Raw genomic sequence first — 22451 nt, forward strand, 5'->3', positions numbered from 1 at the left:
CAGTTTGGTGAGAAGACACTTGTGAGGAACGGTGTCGAAATCCTTCTGGAAATCTAAAAATATGGAATCAATTTGACATCCCCTGTCGATAGCACTCATTACTTCATGAGTATAAAGAGCTAGTTGTGTTTCGCAAGAACGATATTTACTGAATCCCTGCTAACTATGTGTCAATAAATCGTTTCCTTCGAGGTACTTCATAACGTTCGACTACAGTATATGTTCCAAAACCCTACTGCAAATCGACGTTAATGATATGGGCCTATAATTCAACGGATTACTCCTACTTCCCTTTCTGGGTATTGCTGTGACTTGAGCAATTTTCCAGTCTTTAAGTAGGGATCTTTCTGTGAGCGAGCGGTTGTATATAATTGCTAAAAATGGAGCTATTGTATTAGCATACTCTGAAAGGAATCTGACTGGTATATAATCTGGACCGGAAGTCTTGCCTTTCTTAAGTGATTTAAGCAACACCGAGGATGTCTACCTCTACGTTTCTCATCTTGGCAGTTGTTCTTGATTGGAATTCGGGAATGTTTACTTCGTCTCCTTTGGGAAGGAGTTTCGGAAAACCGTGTTTAATAACTTTGCTTTAGTGGCACTGTCATCAGTGACTTCAACGTTGTCATCGCGCATTGAAGGTATTGATTGCGTCTTGCCACTGGTGTGCTTTAAGTATGACCAGAATCTCTTTGGGTTTTGTGCCAGATTTCGAGACAGAGTTTCGTTATGGAAATTATTAAAAGCACCTCGCATTGAAGTTCGCACTATATTTTGTATTTCTGTACAACTTTGCCAGTCTTGGGGATTTTGCGTTCTTTTAAATGTGGCATGCTTTTTTCGCTGCTTTTGAAACAGCAATTTGACCCGTTTTATGTACCATGCGGGATCAGTACCATCGCTTATTAATTTGTGAGGTATATATCTCTCAGTTGCTGTCGATACTACCTCTCTGAAATCATTCCATAAATTTTTTACGCTTACATGATCAGATCGGAAGGAATGAAGACTGTCTCTTAAAACGGCGTTTTATCAGCTTTTTAATATAGATATACTTTGCGTATCTTTTTGATGGTTGTAGGTGTTACGGTATTCAGCCTAGCAGCAACGGCCTTGTGGTCGCTAATCCCTTTATAATATATTCCACACAAGTCATAAGATTGCAAGAGCCGCATCCAAGTTTCTGACTGAAATAATATACAGAAGAATGCAAAATAAAACTGAGGATGTGTTAGATGACAACCAGTTTGGATTTAGGAAAGATAAAGGCACCAGAGGAGCAGATCTGACGTTGAGGTTGATAATGGAAGCAAGACTGAAGAAAAATCAAGACAAGTTCATAGGATTTGTCAACCTCAAAAAAGCGTTCGACAATATAAAATGGTGCAAGATGTCGAGAAAAATAGGGGTAAGCTATAGGGAAAGACGGGTAATATGCAATACTTACATGGGCCAAGAGAGAAAAATAAGAGAGGAAGACCAGAACGAAGTGCTCAGATCAAAAAGGGTGTAAGACGGGGATGTAGTCTTCCGCCCTTACTGTTCAGACTGAACATCGAACAAGCATTGGCGGAAATAAAAGAAAGGTTCAAGATTGGAATTAAAATTCAAGGTAGAAGAATATCAGTGATTAGATTAGCTGATGATATTGCTATCCTCAGCGAAAGTGAAGAGGAATTACAGAACCTCCTGAAAGGAACGAACAGTCTAATGAATACAGACTATGGACTGAGAGTAACTCGAAGAATGAGGAAAGTAATGAGAAGCAGCAGAAATGACAACAGCGAGAAACTGAACTTCATAGTTGATGATCACGCAGTAGATGAAGTTAAGAAATTCTGCTACATAAGCAGCGAAATAATACATGACTGACGGAGTAAGGAGGACATCAAAAGCAGACTGGTACTGGCAAAAAGGTGTTCCTGGCCAAGAGAAACCTACTAATATCAAACATAGGCCTTAAGCTGAGAAAAGAATTTCAGAGAATGTTCGTTTGGAGCACATCATTGTATGATAGTGAAACATGGACCGTGGGAAAACTGGATCAGGAAAGGATCGAAACATTTGAGGTATGGTGCTACAAAATAATGTTGAAAATTAAGTGGACTGCTACGGTTTGCAACGAGGAAGTTCTCTGCGAATCGGCGAGGAGAGGAATATAGGGAAAACAATGACAATAAGAAGGGGCAGGATGGTAGGACATCAAAAGTACGATCTTAAGAGATACCAAGCGAAATTTGTGGCCGGATTCAGCATTTTGTGATAGGGAAATCGCAGCAAATCTTGGATAAAGAGTCGTCGACAGATGTAGAACTAGGGTTACCCCTGGAAGTGTGTTGGGACTCTTGACGTTCATGTTGTATATTAATATATTCATAATAACAATAATATTAATGAAAGAAATATCAAATTCCAGCATAAATTGAAACTTCTTTGCTTTCCCGTGAACTGTACACCCATAATAATAATAATAATAATAATAATAATGTTAATAATAGAATACCGATCGGTATGGAAATATATTTGATGCTTTCGAGACAGAACTTGAACATAAAAAATATTTTTGAAAAATATAGTCAAATGTCTTGTGAAATAATTTCACCAGCATCAATGTTCTGACCAGAGGTAGTTATTCACATGGTAACTCTCTATGGTCTGCTGTCCTCTACCATCCTCTTCAGTTCCGCGTAATTTCCACTTCCCTTTATGTCGACTATTATCTTGTTTCTCCTCTTTCCTCTCAATCTCTTTCCACGAACTAGACCTTCCAAAGCGTCTGCCCATCTCATCGAATGCCCCTTCCAGTTCTACTTCGTTTCTCATAACCTGCAGCAGTCTTCTCCTGTTACCAACTCTTACATTACTTACTCTTTCCATCCACCCTATCGTCTCCACTCTCCTCCACATACACATCTCAAATGCTTCTAGTCTTTTCTCATCCTCGCGTCTCCGTGGCCCATGGAGCTTCACACTCTAGAGAAAACACTTTCCAGGTCTTTTCCTCAGACATTTATCCAGTTTGCTACACAATAATCTCCTCTTTCTGTTTAATGCCTCTTTTGCGGTAGCAATGCGTGTTTTCACTTCTTGATAGCATCTCAAGTCTGCAATAACCGTACCTTCAAAATATTTAAATGCTCTTACTTGGCTAGTAACAACTTGAAACTTCCTGGCAGATTAAAATTGTGTGACGGACCGAGGCAGAAGTAAAGCTGTGTGCAGGGGCCGTGCTTGGGTAGCTCAGACGGTAGAGCACTTGCCCGCAAAAGACAAAGGTCCCGAGTTCGTGTCTCCGTCCGGCACACAGTTTTAATCTGCCAGGAAGTTTGATATCAGTGCAGACTCCGCTGCAGAGTGAAAATCTCATTCTGTAATAACAACTTGTCCTATCTTAAAATGTGTGATCAGCTTCTTTTGTCATTCACCGACTCTTTGGTTTTGCTGTATTGATTGTCATCCCAAATTCCACACAAGCATCATTAATATCTTTTAGAACTCTATTTACTGTTCGTTCACTTTCTGCCACTAATACCACGTCACCAGCAATTCGTATACATTCTATTCTCTTTCCTCCAATGCACGCTCCTCTTTTTCCATCTAAGCCTTTCGCAATAATCTCTTCCAGTTATAAGTTGAACAAAGAAGGAGAGAGGCAACAACTTTGTCTAACGCCCCGTCCAGTGGCGCTTCCTTCAGACATTTCATTTCCAATCCTTATACTTATTTTCTGTTGTAAACATAGATTCTATACCAATCGTCTCTACTTACAGTCTAGTCCTTTTCTCTTCAAAGGAAGAAAGGTAAGAAATAAACTTCAAAGGCACATCAAATGTTTCTCTAAACTGTTTTTGATTATCCTTAGCAACAGTCATACAATAATTTTTAAATGAACACACCGTCATTTGAATGTATTCTTGTTTATTTAATTACGACTCAGGTTCCAATCTTGTACGCCAGTTTCAAGTTATTGAGTTCCTGTCATCAACATATATTGTAGAATATCAAGCTCAAAGTTGGCCCTAAATTAAGAAAAATATTCGCTCCCCACGAAATTCCAGAGGTGAAGTCATCATCTTTCTCCAAACTATTTTATTTTTTGCTTCCAGACAGTTCATTTCACAAAACGTTTGATCGTTTTGTTTTCAATTTTTAAAAATGTTTCATTAGAAATTTGTTTATAAAAACGTTACATTATTCCTCAAAGTTTCGTATGTGTATATTTTTGGGCTTCTGAAACAGTAAAATTCAAAAATAAACCAATAATCTCGTTACAACGCACATCTTAGAGATACTGTGGAATCGGGGGACACACTCATGGCTGCAGCTTCTCGACGTTTCTGTCAAACAAAAGTTACCATGCAGATCCCATTCCCATAATCTTGAGAGCTGATTTTCCAAAGAGTAGACCCAGACTTTTTTGGAGGACGTGTATCTCAATCGTCATCATCTTCATATATACCGTGAGTTCCGTTTTTCTTCTGTTCTTCATCATCTTTCAGTCCATCTTAGGTATATATATTCACACTTATGCACACCGCTTGTATATAGCTGTCGGCCACTTGAGAATGTATCTTTGTCAGTGCGACAGGTTATGCGGTTTCTGCACAACAGAGGACCACCCTAGATCCACATTACAGTTTGCTGACACCTCAACATAATCCTCCCCGGTCAGTGTCAGATAGACCGTCAGAGACAGAGTACCTTGTGTTCCTGCTGCTTATAAGGCGAGTACACCATTCGTTTGTTATACATTTTTACGAGCTTCAAACAGGAGCGACTGCAGTAGTGGATGGGAACTGCGATTGCTGTGTACAGATGTGAACTGAGTTTGCGACCCTTCGCTCACAGCTCCAGCCTGCGATGGCTTTCGTCACACAGCTGGACGCTGCTGCCAAGGGGCATCACTGTGGGGGGTTGGACGAAGGGATGCGAGGGACGTCGAGAACGTCCCACGTGTCCCCTGATTGGTCCGCTGCTGTGGCCGCCCCGGGTACTGCTTACACTGCCCCGTCGTCGAGAGGGAGATCATTCCAAAGTCTGGCAGGCAGCGAAAAACTTCCTGAGCGGCCGATCGTAGGTCCTCCCCAGTTCATTTGACGAACAGGTTTCGGGCGTTATCTGTGGCTGACGATGTCTCTGAGCCGGATGCAGTCGTCCACCCTGTTCCAGAAGAAGCTTCTCACCCCACTAGGTCTGGGCATTCACAGAGGATGGGTTTGCTGGTCGTTAGGAGCTCCAACGGTAGGCGCGTGATGGGGCCCCTTAGGAACCTGGCTGCCAAGGAGGGAAAATAAGCCACTGTGCACTACGTACGCATACCGGTGGGAGTCATTCCGGATGTGGAAAGGGTGCTTCCGGATGCCTTGAAGAGTACAGGGTGCAGCCAACTGCAGGTGGTGGCTCATGTCGGTACCAATGACATGTGTCACTTTGAATCGGAGGAGTTTCTCTGTAGTTTCGGGCGGCTAACGGAAATGGTGAAGGCTGCCAGCCTTGCTTGCGACATTAAGGCGGAACTCACAATCTGCAGCATCGTCGATAGAACCGACTGTGGGCCTTTGGTGTAGAGCCGAGTGGAGGATCTGAATCAGAGGCTCAGGCGATTCTGTGACCGTGTAAGGTGCAGATTCCTTGACTGGCGCCATCGGGTGGTGGGTTTCCGTGTTCCGCTTAATAGGTCAGGAGTCCGCTACACACAGGAAGCGGCTACACGCGTAGTTTGTGGAAGGGACTGGGCTGTTTTTTAGGTTACAGGGTCTCAGGGAACCACAGGAAAGGGTATCCGTCTAAAAGCGGGCAGGTAAAACACAGTAAAGTAGTTGTAGAAACGATCGGTATTGTGGTTGTAAATTGTCGTTCCTGTGTTGGGAATGAACCAGAGCTCCAAGCCCTAATAGAAAGCACTGAAGCTCAAAAAGTTGTAGGTACAAAAAACTCGATGAAGCCGGAAATAAGTTCAGCCGAAATTTTTTCAAAAAATCTGACAGTGTTCAGAAAGAATAGAATAAATACAGTTGCCTTGTAGTGAAATTGAAGTACATAGTTCCTGCGTAATAGTTTGGGTGGAGGTTATACTTGACAATCGGACTAAACTAATAATTGGATCGTTTTACCGGCCCCCCTGCTCAGAAGATATAATTGCTGAACGTTTCAAAGAAAACTTGAGTCTGATTTCAAATACATACCCCATTCATACAATTATAGTCGGTGGTGACTTCAATCTACCCTCGATACTCTGGAAAAATTATACGTTTAAAGCCGGCGGCAGGCATAAAACGTCATCCGAAAGTGTACTGAATGCTTTCTCCGAAAATTATTTTGAACAATTAGTTGACGAACCCAGTCGAAGCGTAAATGGTTGCGAAAGCATACTTGGCCTCTTAGCAACAAATAATCCTGGACAAATAGTGAGTATATTTTATAATTGGCTCGTCCTGAGTATCATCTCTGTTCACATGAAACACTTGGACGCAGGCTACACGCTATAGACCAGTGTAGAGAATTATCTGGAAGCACAGGTGGCTGCCTTCTATGACAATAGTGTTGGAAATTTGGTGTAACGCTCCGACATATATCTAAGTCGGAGCGGCGACTATGTAGAGAAGTATCTGGAAGGTGTAGCTAAATGTGCAAAGAAAACAGTTTTGATTTTCACTTTGATTTCCATTTCGCGACACATTGTTCCTTACTTTCTGAACAACCCTCGCATTTTCAGTAGTATTCCGTACAGGAATTCCCATTTGAGTTCCTGAAGCATCTTTCGTGTTACCTACCAATAACAAGTCTAGCAGCCCGCCTCAGAATTATTTCGATGTATTGCTTTATTCCGACCTTGTACGGATCCCAGACACTCGAGCAGTACTCAAGAACAGGTCACACCAGCGTGCTGTATGCGGTCTCCTTTACAGGCAAACCACAGTTATCTAGAATTCTCCCATTGAACCGAAGTCGACCTTTCGTCTTCCCTACCACAATCCCCACGTGCTCGTTTCATTTCATGTCGCTTCCCAACGTTACGCCCAGATATTTACCGACGAGACTGTGTCAAGCAGGACACTACTAATTCTGTATCGGAACATTACGGGTTTGTTTTCCTACTCATCCGCATTAACTTACATTTTTCTACATTTGGAACTAGCTGCCATTCATCACAGCAACTAGAAATTTTGTCTAAGTAATCTTGCACCCTTCTACAGTTACTCAACTTCTACACCTTACTGTACAACATAGCATAATCAGCAAATGACCGCAGTTTGTTGCCCACCCAGTCTGCCAAATCATGCATATAGGTCTACAGAGAAGAATAGCGGTCCAGTCACCCTTCTCTGGGACTCTCCTGACGATACCCTTGTCTCTGATGAACACTCGCCGTCGAGGACAACATATTGGGGTCTGTTATTTAAGAAATCTTCGAGTCACTCTCATATATGTAAACCTATTCCATATACTCGTACCTTCTTTAGTAGCCTGCAATGGGGCCCTGTGTCAGATGCCTTCCGGAAATACAGAAATATGGAATCTGGCTGATGCCATTCATCCATAGTTCGCAGTACGTCACGTGAGAAGAAGGAAATCTGAGTTTCACTCTGTCGATGCTTTCTAAAACTACGCTCATTCGTGGTCGTAAGATTTTCAGTCTCAAGAAAATTTATTACACTCGAACTAAGAATGTGTTCAAGGATTATGTAGCAAACCGATGTTAGGGATATTCGTCTGTAATTTTGAGGATTCGTTCTTTTGTCCTTCATATACACAGGAGTCACCTGCGCCTTTTTCCAGTCGCTTGGGACTTCGCGCTGGACCAGAGATTCGCTATAAATTCAAGCTAGGTAAGAAGCCAATGTTGTAGAGTGCTCTTTGATAAAGCGAAATGGGATTCCATCCGGACGTGGTGACTCAAGTCTCTGAGTGGTTTCTCTACGCGAGGGACGTTTACTATACGTCAATGAAAATAAGAAATTGCCCATCGGTTTCCGTAAAGCGACTGCCTGGGAAACCACGTTGGCTCATTTAGTGCTAACGCGACCCTCGTTTAGCTCGCTTGCTCGCCTCTGATGGGGAGGGCCGGATTACAAGGTGTAGGATCGCCATTCTTCAGCCCAATAAGGAACACGGCAAAAACTCCTGACGGGGGCCGGAACCGTATATAGCGAGCCGTCGGCAGGCAGCCCATTGTCTAAGACAGTTGTCCTCTACAAGAGGGACAGGCAGAGAGGGAGAAGGTGCGGCGCGCGGCTTAATAATGAAATATAATTGCGGCCCGCCGGAGGCGTTCTGCTCCTCGTAATTGCTTCTCTCGGCACCATCGGCCGATGCCGGAGCCGGTCGTAAGGCTGTCAAAAGGTGTGCTGATCAACTCACTACCAGCCGTCTGATCGCTGTTTCATACACTTTACTCACTTCCAGCCCTCCACATGATGGGAACACCATTTGAGTGTTGCAGTGAGGCGCTGCAGTAGTTCGTCGATTACATTAACGGTAGACATCAGCTGGTTAAAAGGATCCGGATACCTGTCAGAGGACGCTAACGCGGAGTGTGTCCACCCTTCACCTTTAAGACGACTTGAACCCTGCTAGGGGCTCTTTCAATGAGGCGTATGAATGCCTGACGACGAATGATAGCTCATTCTTCCCCAAGAACTGAAAGCAGAGAAGGACGGTAGGGTCTTAAGCTTAGTCTGTAGGAATCAGCATGGGTTTCGAAAAAGACGGTCATGTGAAACCCAGCTCGCGCTATTCGTCCACGAGACTCAGAGGGCCATAGACACTGGTTCACAGGTAGACGCCGTGTTTCTTGACTTCCGCAAGGCGTTCGATACAGTTCCCCACAGTCGTTTAATGAACAAAGTAAGAGCATATGGACTATCAGACCAATTGTGTGATTGGATTGAGGTGTTCCTAGATAACAGGACGCAGCATGTCATTCTCAATGGAGAGAAGTTTTCCGAAGTAAGAGTGATTTCAGGTGAGCCGCAGGGGAGTGTCATAGGACCGTTGCTATTCACAATATACATAAATGACCTGGTGGAAGACATCGGAAGTTCACTGAGGCTTTTTGCAGATGATGCTGTGGTGTATCGAGAGGTTGTAACAATGGAAAATTGTACTGAAATGCAGGAGGATCTGCAGCGAATTGACGCATGGTGCAGGGAATGGCAATTGAATCTCAATGTAGACAAGTGTAATGTGCTGCGAATACACACAAAGATAGATCCTTTATCATTTAGCTACAAAATAGCAGGTCAGCAACTGGAAGCAGTTAATACCATAAATTATCTGGGAGTACGTATTAGGAGTGATTTAAAATGGAATGATCATATAATGTTGATCGTCGGTAAAGCAGATGCCAGACTGAGATTCATTGGAAGAATCCTAAGGAAATGCAATCCGAAAACAAAGGAAGTAGGTTACAGTACGCTTGTTCGCCCACTGCTTGAATACTGCTCAGCAGTGTGGGATCCGTACCAGATAGGGTTGATAGAAGATATAGAGAAGATCCAACGGAGAGCAGCGCGCTTCGTTACAGGATCATTTAGTAATCGCGAAAGCGTTACGGAGATGATAGATAAACTCCAGTGAAAGACTCTGCAGGAGAGACGCTCAGTAGCTCGGTACGGGCTTTTGTCAAAGTTTCGAGAACATACCTTCACCGAAGAGTCAAGCAGTATATTGCTCCCTCCTACGTATATCTCGCGAAGAGACCATGAGGATAAAATCAGAGAGATTAGAGCCGACACAGAGGCATACCGACAATCCTTCTTTCCACGAACAATACGAGACTGGAATAGAAGGGAGTACCGATAGAGGTACTCAAGGTACCCTCCGCCACACACCGTCAGGTGGCATGCGGAGTATGGATGTAGATGTAGATGTAGATGTCAGAGTTCTAACTCATTCCAAAGGTTTTCTATTGAGTCCAGATAGGGACTCTGGGCAGGCCAGTCCATTTCTGGGACATTATTGTCCACAAACCATTGCCTTACACAAGCTGCTTAATAACAGGATGCACTGTGACGCTGAAACAAGCAATCCTCGTCTAAGACCTGTTCCTCTTCTTTACGCATTACACAATTCTCTACAGTGTGTTCATAACTTTCATCATGTTCTGTTTTCTTAAGCACTATAAGAGGACCACAGCCTAGCCACGAAGAACACCCCATACCATAAGACAGCCTCATCTGTACTTCACTGTTGCCGATACATAAGATGGGAGCTAACGTTCTCAAGGCATTCGCCCATCCCAAACCCTTTCCTCGTACAGCCACAGGGTAGAGCGTGATTCACGAAATCACTCCTTTGCAGTCATCCACTGTCCAGTGCTGTTGCTCTTTACAAGTGTCGCTTAGTGTTGACTACAGAAATATGTTTTTGTATGTCCATCCTTTTGGCAGGAGGTCTTTGGGACGACGACAGTTTACTATTGTGACAAAATAAAACACCTACAGCCGTCCTTATGATTTTATTTTATTTTGTGGCAGCCAGTTTCAACGCTTGAATGCGCCATCTTCAGGCTGTTGTTGATGCGCTGCGGGTTGACATGATCCCTACATATATCACATCAGTTGCCAGCATGACTGGATACCCAGATAATGTGTCAGCACTCCAACCATCAACTGCCAACTGACTGACTTCTCCAGACCAGTTATGCTGGCGACTGATGTCATATATGTACGGATCATATTAACCCCTAGGGCATCAACAACAGCCTGAAGATGGCGCACTCAATCGTTGTAACTGGTTGCAACAAAATCCGTCGCGTTTCCTCCACCGTCCCATCACCAACCGCTTTAGAAGTTTTAAAAGCCCCAGATGGATCTGTTAATCTGGTGGCATTGACCATACCACGTTCGAAGTCAGTGAGCTGCCCTAAACGACACATTCTGCTATTACTTCATCTCTACTAAAAATACTCTCCGCATTCTTTTACAAGGGCTGTTAGTTAAGAATGATAATAATTTTTTTTTGACAACATACTTTAACTCATTCTCATAATTCTGATGATCCTTCTTAAAGTAGTCTCCCATGAATGCGATGCACTTGTCGCAGCGCTTCTGCCAGTCTTCAAATACATGCTGGAAACCATTTTTTGAGAGGTCCTTCAAAATCACCTCCGCAGCCTTCACCACTGCTTCTGATGATTGACAATGCCTCCCACGAAGGCGTTTCTTCGTGTTAAGGAATAGAAAAAAAGTCACATTGGGCTAAATACGGATTAGAGGAAGGGCGAGGGATGCACTTTACTTTCATTTTTGCAAGATATCCAGCAACAACATTGGCAATGTGCGGCCGAGCATTATCGTGGTGCAGCATCCAGCCTGCTTCACGGAAATGTGGTCTTTTGCGCCTGATATGGATTTGCAATGTTTTCAGGACATCCCTGTATTATTGTCCAGCTACTGATGTATGTGCAGGTACAACGTGCTGATAAACCATTGCATGAATATCAAAGAATGTCATGAACATAACTTTCCCAGCAGAAGCAACCACTTTTTCTTTTTTGGGGGTTGGTGATGAAGGACATTTCCACACTGAGCTTTGCTGTTTGCTCTCAGGATCAACATGATGTAGCCAAGTTTCATCAGCAGTGATTACATTTGAAAGAAACTCCGCATCTTCCTCTAACATCTACTTTAACTGCATGCAGACCTGCAAGCGAATGTCCTTTTGTTCGGGAATCAGCAGTCTTGGAACCCGTTGTGCACAAACAAGTGTCATGTGTAATTTGGCTGTCACCAACATGTGGGTGGCAACCAATGAAATATTCAGTATTTCAGAAAGTGATCTTAAGGTAATTCGTTGATCCTCTCTCACAATGACAGCAGCAGTGTTGATGTTTTCTTCCGTAAGAGCAGTAACTGGAGCACCGGGTCCACCTTCTTTTGAAATTGATTGTCTCCCCTCTTTAAACATTTTAAACCACCTCCGAGATGTACCGTAGGTAAGAACAGACTCTCCGTAGGCCTCCTGTAACTTTGTATAGGCCTCAGCTGAAGATTTGTTGAGACGAAAGCAGAATTTCAAGGCCGCATATTGCTCCTCGCGTGTTACCGTCACTGCAGCGGTAGGCGACACTGCTGAATACAGTTGTGGCGATTCGTGAATGAGTCGTTCATTTGAACGACTCTAAATGAAGAATCGTAAGAATCGAATCGTCATACGGACGAATCGTCGTTCAAAAGAATCGTAAGAACGATTGCGTTTTTCAGAGTCGTGACGATTCCAAGTTCCAACGATTCATCGATTCGTGGTACGCTGTGCTTCGAAGGGAACTTCCGAATCATGCCGAATGATTACGACCGTCAGATGGCAGTCAAGTGGAGGATGCGTGTGAACAGAGGAAGCTCGGAACGAACAAACCAAGCTGACACTTGGCGGTGGCTGACGGGAACGAGCGTAAGGCATTTCCCATTTACTATCGCTACCATCATCAGCCACCGCGCCGACGTCAGCTTAGTTTGCGCGAGTAATACACGAACTAGTGATGACAGAAACGATATACAGCGAGTACACAGCTCCCAATACACACGATTAAAATCAAGAAATCCAAGTATGATGAATAAATACGTACCTCTTATTTGTTGCAGATGCAATGCAAAACACACACACCTTCTTTACACACGAGCAATAGCACTTGGATTATGTATTATATTTCGTGTATCTCGAAAACGTCCCTAACGATTTGGATGAAATTTTGTATTTAGACTGCTTTTTGCTTTTTGAGTTCACCTACTTAGTTCCATTCTTTCGTAAAAAGTCAATTTTACTATATATATATATATATATATATATATATATATATATATATATATATATATATATATATATATATATATATAGTTCCATTCGTAAAAACGCAATTTTATATTATAAAAACGCTATTTCACATCTTTTTATAACGCCATCTAGTAAAACTTTGTTAGTACGTATTGAATGTAGTTAAGGTTTTGGTTTTCATGTTTATCTGTATATAGGTGTCTTTCCCTACAGCATGCAATTTTACACAAAAGAGTTTTTTAAACAAAAACGCGAATTTAGTGTTCCTTTGGAACGGCTTTAACAGTTTGGATGAAATTTTATATTTAGATACGGATTTTGATTTTTAAGTTTATCTATATCGGCGTGTTTCCTGAAAAACTCGATTTTACACAATAAGTATTTTATATCGCAATTTCGTAAATCTTTGTTACTATTGGATGTTACAGTAGAGGTGTATCAAAATTTTGTGAGATGGCGGTACAACATTATCCGAATACGAACACGTTGGACTTACCGTACATCCAATAGTAACAATCATCCTAGATATGTTTTAGGTTAGACATGGTGTCCTTTCACCAATTAAGGCATTACACGTATAAATCGAGAATCACACTTCTAACGTCATATGCATGTTTACTTATAAATAAACTATTTCTGGCATATCTCGTCATGACACAGTTCGATTCTAACCCCATTGACAATTTCAGACATGTCCTGCCATCTGTGAGTAAGATGTAGAACTTTTTGCATTCCGTAAGAATCGTGCCATTGCAGACTAGAATGAATCGTGAAAGAATCGTGAACGAATGGTAGGAATCGATTCGCAGTGTGAGATTGAATCGTAGGAATCGAATCGGGAAAAAGAATCGTGTTGCCCAACTCTACTGCTGAATATGTCTGACCTCGCCTGCCTCTCACAGGCGGGAACCAGGAGTCCCAACAATGAAACTACTACGGCGTGTTTGTTGCATATCAAACTAACTGAATATCATAAGATTAAATTTTAGCGCGAGAAATTTATAACCATAAAAAAATTATGATCATTCTTTATTGAACAGCTCTCGTATATTGCCGGGACTGTCGGTGGTACCTAGAGGTCAATTCCGCTTTATATTGGGCTGTCCGAGTACTTTTGATCACGTAGTGAACACTCACACATAAGATTTAGTTGGTAGATGGAAAATGATTGGAAGTTGCGCTTTTTGATGTGTTGCTCGAATAGAAAGATGGACGACTCGGTCATTCTGTGTATCTGAAGCCGACACGTACGGACCCGTATTTAAACCGACGTATCACAGGTGAGAGCTTTGCTGGACCCCCTGAGTCGAACAGGGAGCATTTCTGCTCCGAGATTAATCGTCTGACGATCGCGTTCAGAAGGAAAGGGTACTCAGTCCATGATACCAGGGTGACGCTGTCGAGGAAAGCAAGACGTGATGCCTTTCAATAACGCCAGGAGGACCAACACACAGCGCGGCTTTCATTCTGTGATGCAGCAGAAAGTATGATAAAAAGAGTCCTAAACAGGCTTGGAATCAGACCGGTCTTTCGGCCTCCCAGGAAAATTTATGAAATGTTGCGATCTGCTGAAGATGAAGTCTGCCTGAAAGTACACAAGATTTGTGAGTGCGACAACAATTACGTTCGGTAGTTTATACAGACTGTTGACGATCTCTGCGTTAAACATCAACATCAACCTTAAGTAGCTTAGAAGTATATCCGCGGAGTAGTAAACCAACTTAAATCACTTAATAAAAGCAAGTCTTCTGGTCCAGATTGTGTATTAGTTAGGTTCCTTTCAGAGCATGCTGATGCAATAGCTCCGTACTTAACAATCACATACAATCGTCCGTTCGTCGATAGATCCCTGGCCAAGTACTCGAAAGCTGCACTGGTCACGTCAATATTCAAGAAAGACAATAGGAGTAATTCACTAACATCGGTTGGCAGCAGGACTTTGGAACATATATTACGATCGAACATTATGAGTTACCTCGAAGAGAACGGTCTATTGACACATAGTCCACAAGGATTTAGGAAACATCGTTCCTGCGAAACACAACTAGCACATGAGTACCAAATTTCCAGACGGCTTTGGACACCGTACCTTATAATCCGCTTGAATTCAAATTGCATGCTTATGGAGTATCGTCCCAGTTATGCGACTGAATTTATGATTTCCTGTCAGAAACGTCACAGTTCATAGTAAGTGACGTTAAGCTGTAACTAGGTTTCCGGCGTTCCCCAGAATAGTATTATAGGTCCTCTGCTGATCCTTGCCTATACAGCGTGTTCAAAAAATGTGTCAAATACTTTGCGAGGTGGTAGTACTTACTGAAACAAGAAAAATAAATTCAGTAAACATGGGTCCGGAAACGCATACTTCTTGCGATAAGGACGTGTGTACAGGAGGTGTTCAATGTGCCGTCCATCATGACAATGCACCCCTCCGGCCGGCCGAAGTGGCCGTGCGGTTAAAGGCGCTGCAGTCTGGAACCGCAAGACCGCTACGGTCGCAGGTTCGAATCCTGCCTCGGGCATGGATGTTTGTAATGTCCTTAGGTTAGTTAGGTTTAACTAGTTCTAAGTTCTAGGGGACTAATGACCTCAGCAGTTGAGTCCCATAGTGCTCAGAGCCAATGCACCCCTCCGCCTTCCGGCGTAAAGAATGAAGCACCCTAAATAAGTATACCCGGTTGTTGTACCTGCTGGCACGCATTGATTGGCAAGCTCTTGACCAATTCCTTGAAGTGTCCCCATGACCAAAAGTCTTGGGGACTGAGATCCGGTTGGTTGGTTTAAAAGGGGGAACGGACCAAACTGCTTGGTCATCGATCCCCTGAGATCCGGAAAAACGAGCAGGCCAACGTGTCCACTCCCCCCTCCCCCCACCTCCCCCTCCCGCCGACCAAGTCAGCGGTCCTGAAACATCTGCGTCAGAAGTTGACGCACTTTGTGACGAAAGTGTCCCATACCTTGATTAAGAATCGGTGTTGATGCCCTCTTTCCTGAATTGCTTGGTGATTTACATCCGCCCATACATGCTGGTTATGGAAATTCATAGCACCATTTCCTGTGAACCCTGCCTCATCGGTAAATAAAATCTTGAATGTAAACAGCGGATGTGCGGCAAACTTCTGCAACAGCCATTGACAGAACCACCATGTGCCATGACGATCCTGAGGCCTCAGGACCTGAACGCTCTGTAGGCGTTATGGATACGGCAACTGTTCATGAATTACTCCCCCCCCCCCTCCCCTCCCCCCAGATAAGAGGGTGAGACACGTCTTCTGCTGCTGCTAATCGTCGCACACTGTTCCCTGGGGTTTCTTTCACCGAACGTAGCACACGCTCCTCCATGGCAGGTATGCAGACTGAGTAGAGCCTTCCACTATCAGTCTTCCGGGGTGCAAGGGTACCTGTGTCTCGCGGACGTTGGAGAAGTCTGCTGAACAGCGTATCAGAGGGCTCTGCGCTGTGGATATTTTTCAGCGCAGGGGCTCTCAGGCTACGTACAACTCAACAACAAACAGACTGCAGACCGCCTAAGTGGTAAACCACTGTGAGTGAGACATCATAATACCCTGCCGACACATTTGGCCAAGCGCTAATGCAACGATTGTGCTAATGTCCTCAAGCAAGCGTCGCTCACCCCTTCCTGTAAACACGTGTTTATTTCGGAAAGTATGCCTTATTTTTCTTATTTCGTTGAGTACTACCACCTCTCGAGGTATTCGACACATTTTTTGTAACACCGTGTATAATCTATTTAGGAGACAACCATAGCAGCCGTCTTGGGTTGTTTATCGTGTAGTAAAGTCATCAGAAGATCAAAACAAATTATAAAAAGATTCAGAGAAGATATGTGTATGGTGCGACAGTTGGTAAATAGTAATAATGAAAAAGTGTGAAGTCATCCACATGAGTGCTAAAGTAACCTGTTACACTTCGGTTACACGATAAATCACTCAAATGTAAAGCCCGTAAATTCAACTAAATACCTGGGAATTACAATTACGAACAACTTAAACTGGAAAGAACACATAGAAAATATTATGGGGGGAGGAGAACCAAAGCCTGTGTTTTATTGGCAGAACACTCAGAAGATGCAGCCGATCTAATAATGAGACTGCCTACGCTATGCTTATCCGTGCTCTTTTAGAATACTGCTGCGCGGTGTGTGATCCTTAGCAGGCAGGATTAACGAAGTACATCGAGAAAGTTCAAAGAAGGGCAGCACGTTATTGTATTATCGAAAAATGGGAGAGAGGTCACGGACATGATACAGGATTTGGGTAAGACATCATTGAAACGAAGGCGTTTTTCTTTGCGGTGGGATCTTGTCACGAAATTTCAGTCATCAACTTTCTCCTCCGAATGCGAAATATTTTGTTGACCCTGACCCACACAGGGAGAAACGATCATTGTAATAAAATGACGGAAATCAGTGCTCGTATGGAAAGACATAGGTGTTCGCTTTTTGCGCGCACTGTTAGAGAGTGGAATAACAGAAAATTAGTGTGAAGGTGGTTCGATGAACACTATGCCAGGCACTTTAAGTGTGAGTTGCATAGTAGCCATGTAGACGTAGATGATGTACGAAATCCTGAAAAATCAGAGATGGCAGAGCGCATCCTGTTAAATAAACACATTATTGTAGTTTGAACATACAGAACTTGAGGCCCTCTTTTCGAATTACTGGGACTTGTGGTTACAGAAGCAATGGAAAGAGACTGTGCAGTAAAAATGTCAGTGGCGGTACTGGCTTCCACTTATAAGTTAGTTTTGTATTCCACCTGGAAGGCGGCACGTGAGTCTGCTCCTGAAAACTGAAAGGTTGGCCGAATGAAGGAAGTGAGTAGGAGCAGGAAAAGGTAAAACACGTCGGTATTGGCTGTGTCAAATTATAGATGTTTACTATAGGCAAAAACAAGTTAATAAATGGTTACATAACTTTGCACTGAGGTGCGAAGCCTTAGACCCGTCGTAAGTAAAGCGAAGCTAAAGCGAAGTGTCCCAGCCGTCTGCTCTTGACCAAATGGGCTGAATCCGGAGCGACGCTCGTAGAGCTCCAGAGCGGCGGCTAGAGGGCGCTGTTGTCGGCGTCGGTGTAGTGCCAGCCTACGAACTCGCACCTACGCCGTGGCATCGTAGCTATCGATACCACAGTTAGTACTGCATGGAAGCGTGCACTTCATAAAGAAAGAGAACAGGGGAGGGCGGTTCGTAGTTTACCGCCAGAAGCGAGTGGCGGCGCTGCAAGCGTGAGAGGTGGCATGAGCCCCCTCTCATATTTCTATCTTACGATTTTCCTCTCTAATTGCATGCAGTGAAAAGTCGCTATTCCTTCCCACGCGGACTTCCCACGCAGCGTCTCTCGTCACCCGGGTGGTCCGGTGACAGGCGGGCTCTGCTGATCTGGAAAGCGTTAAGCCGACGGGTGTGAGGAAGTCGAGTGAATGCTTTGCAGACGCCGACATTGTCAAAAGACACGCCCGGAGGGGTCTGAAGTAGCGGCTGGGCTAGAGGTTCCGTTACTTCGCAGAAACTTAGTGAAAACACTTTCTGGCGGGCTACCAGCGAGGCGTGGGAATGACTTGTGTACCCAGGCAGTTGTGGCGGGAAAATTCCCGCGCTTTATGCAAAATAGTAACTGTGATTGGCTTGCTCAGGGCATAGCTCCGTGACGTAGCAAAATCAGCGCAGAAATTGGCGCCAAGAATCTCCATTGGTGGAATGGTAGTGCTCCGGCAATAGAGTGGAATTTTCCGCCGGTTTTCGAGTTGCTGATTGGAACGTTTAACCACGGCCACTGTCGTGGGGGCGGGAATGTTGTGTGTTCGGCCTGTACGGGTGCTCTAGGTAGTCGGCTCTCGCCTTTCGGTCGAGGACGTCGATGCAACCAGCCATCGCCTCCGGTACACCAGATCGTGTTCTGGCAGTTAAGAAGACAGTTTGGTAATGTATGTCCGCAGCACCAGCAGATAGGGATTTTCCTAGGTGATAATCAGAGCTCAGCAGAGTGCGCCTGTTCGTCTTTTTCTAACTTTGTTCTGTCTTGAGTAGCAGAAATTAATGTTGGGTTAGCTGTGTGTCTCTCTTAAGATTTGAGTGGCAAGGAATTGGCTCCACATACCACTTCGTCTTAAACCTCACAATCTAGTTTAGGGACAACTTCACCTTCATAGCGTTTGTTTGAGTATCCAATTTGAGCCAATTTGATGTATTATAAATGTTTCATGTGTTTTTGTTTATTATTTTGTGTTTAGTCTTAATAAATCATATTGTTATTTTGGACAGAACTTTCATTCTGTTAATCGGTAGAGCAACCCATCATTTCTCACTACGTTAATGAAACCTTCCTTTATTTAACTTATTTATCAAATTAAATTATTGCAGGTGCCAAACTCTTTTCTACTCCACTGGCAGGGTTGATTAGAGTCAGTTCGCGTATTTTTTTTAATCCTTGTGCAACAGCAAAAGTTGGAGTTAGCATAGGGGGGGCTTAGAGCATCATTTACATATGTAGATTCTAGAAGAATTGAGTGTTAAATTCACTGCTAGCCCCGGCACCTCGCAAGCGACGCTGGATTGGAGAGCTTGTGTACAGAGAGAGTGGCCGTAGGTGAAGTTGTCCGTAATTGATTAGCTTTGGCGCCATTTTTCTGCCAAACGTCTCTCGCGCTTCCTATGTTCGCCGTGCTTTTGAGTTGAATTGAAGTTCAGAGGACTTTAGGAAACGATTAAAAGGTATTTGAATTACTGAGAGACTTGTTATGCGTTGTGCATACTTGTTCGATTTGGTTGTATATCGTTTTTAGTACGCAAAACAGGTAGGCCTCTTACAATTTACTGCATTTTTAATCTCTTATTTCTTTAACAGTTCGTGCATACTGGTAGCATCACAAGCTTTTCTGAAGCCAATATCTGACAGTCCTTGCTGGAAACGGAAAGTTCCTGTAATTGTTGTGCCGTGCTCATTCGGCGTTATAGCGTCAGACTTTATTTCGTTCCGAATCAGAACACTAGGCATTATTTTGGTTTCAGTATTATTGCCTGACTGTTGACGCTGGCAGGCAAGTTGTAAGCTCGTTTTCCGCGGTTGTCGTGGTTGCTGAAACATTATTCGTAGTAAATAATTGTAGGTTCTCTTGAAGACAGTTTTTAATATGCCTACTTACTGTGGGGTGGAAGGGATACGGTAGTTTTCTTGTTATATTTGGTCGTTATTACTGTTGTGACTTGGCAAGACAGCCAAGCCACTATGAGAGGAAGCCGAAAGGCACGCGTTTAAGCTCACGCAGGCTGGCGTGAGGTCTGGAACAGTTATAGGAGTTGAGTCTAGTAAAAAAGGTACGTAGCTTCTGGAATACTTAACTTTAATCCATAATTGGTGAACATCGGTCTGACGGTAAATGCATCACAGGATAAATAGCAAATGATAATGGCGCCTTGCTAGGTCGTAGCAAATGACGTAGCTGAAGGCTATGCTAACTATCGTCTCGGCAAATGAGAGCGTAATTTGTCAGTGAACCATCTCTAGCAAAGTCGGCTGTACAAATGGGCGAGTGCTAGGACGTCTCTCTAGACCTGCCGTGTGGCGGCGCTCGGTCTGCAATAACTGATAGTGGCGACACGCGGGTCCGACGTATACTAACGGACCGCGGCCGATTTAAAGGCTACCACCTAGCAAGTGTGGTGTCTGGCGGTGACACCACAATTACAGTAGCCTACATTTAACATAACCTGATTTTTATAATCTTTTTCGTTTGTTATCTACGAGAGGTATTCAGTATATGTATGTGAAAGAAAGTCGTAAGCAGTTGTTTACTTGTGACATGCAAAAAGTTCTAAGACGTGACAAGAAGTACTGATACGTCTCACAATTTTTGGCATGTCACAAGTAAACAACTGCTTACGACTTTCATTCATATGACGTAATACAGGCACGTTAAATCTTTAGCGTTATGCACTTCCGATACAAAACAAATGCTATACACTATATTTTTTTTATTTACGTTACTTTCATTACAGTATGTCCAGTAAACGATCTTTAAAGGAGATAAATGAAAGTAACGAATAATTTTTACAGCCACTGTATCAAATTTTCCTGTGCTGTAAGTAGTAGGCTACTGTTGTTGTTGTTGTGGTCTTCAGTCCTGAGACTGGTTTGATGCAGCTCTCCATGCTACTCTATCCTGTGCAAGCTTCTTCATCTCCCAGTACCTACTGCAACCTACATCCTTCTGAATCTGCTTGGTGTATTCATCTCTCGGTCTCCCTCTACGATTTTTACCCTCCATGCTGCCCTCCAATACTAAATTGGTGATCCCTTGATGCCTCAGAACATGTCCTACCAACCGAGCCCTTCTTCTAGTCAAGTTGTGCCACAATCTTCTCTTCTCCCCAATCCTATTCAATACTTCCTCATTAGTTATGTGATCTACCCATCTAATCTTCAGCATTCTTCTGTAGCACCACATTTCGAAAGCTTCTATTCTCTTCTTGTCTAAACTATTTATCGTCCACGTTTCACTTCCATACATGGCTACACTCCATACAAATACTTTCAGAAACGACTTCCTGACACGTAAATCTATACTCGATGTTAGCAAATTTCTCTTCTTCAGAAATGCTTTCCTTGCCATTGCCAGTCTACTTTTTATATCCTCTCTACTTCGACCATCATCAGTTATTTTGCCCCCCAAATAGCAAAACTCCTTTACTACTTTAAGTGTCTCTTTTCCTAATCTAATTCCCTCAGCATCACCCGACTTAATTCGACTACATTCCATTATCCTTGTTTTGCTTTCGTCGATGTTCATCTTATATCCTCCTTTCAAGACACTATCCATTCCGTTCAACTGCTCTTCCAAGTCCTTTGCTGTCTATGACAGGATAACAATGTCATCGGCGAACCTCAAAGTTTTATTTCTTCTCCATGGAATTTAATACCTACTCCGAATTTTTCTTTTGTTTCCTTTACTGCTTGCTCAATATAGAGATTGAATAACATCGGGGATAGGCTACAACACTGTCTCACTCCCTTCCCAACCACTGCTTCCCTTTAATACCCCTCGACTCTTATAACTGCCATCTGGTTTCTGTACAAATTGTAAATAGCCTTTCACTCCCTGTGTTTTACCCCTGCCGCCTTCAGAATTTGAAAGAGAGTATTCCAGTCAACATTGTCAAAAGCTTTCTCTAAGTTTACAAATGCTAGAAACGTAGGTTTGCCTTTCCTTAATCTAGCTTCTAAGATAAGTCGTAGGGTCAGTATTGCCTCACGTGTTCCGATATTTCTACGGAATCCAAACTGATCTTCCCCGAGGTTGGCTTCTACTAGTTTTTCCATTCGTCTGTAAAGAATTCGCGTTAGTATTTTGCAGCCGTGACGTATTAAACTGATAGTTCGGTAATTTTCACATATGTCAACACCTGCTTTCTTTGGGATTGGAATTACTATATTCTTCTTGAAGTCTGAGGGTATTTCGCCTGTCTCATACATCTTGCTCACCAGATGATAGAGTTTTGTCAGGACTGGCTCTCTCAAGGTTGTCAGTAGTTCTAATGGAATGTTGTCTACTCCCGGTGCCTTGTTTTTACTCAGGTCTTTCAGTGCTCTGTCAAACTATTCACGCAGTATCGGATCGCCCATTTCATCTTCATCTACATCCTCTTCCATTTCCATAATA

Source organism: Schistocerca cancellata, chromosome 7, assembly GCF_023864275.1.
Source record: "Schistocerca cancellata isolate TAMUIC-IGC-003103 chromosome 7, iqSchCanc2.1, whole genome shotgun sequence".
Taxonomy (NCBI): Eukaryota; Metazoa; Arthropoda; class Insecta; order Orthoptera; family Acrididae; genus Schistocerca; species Schistocerca cancellata.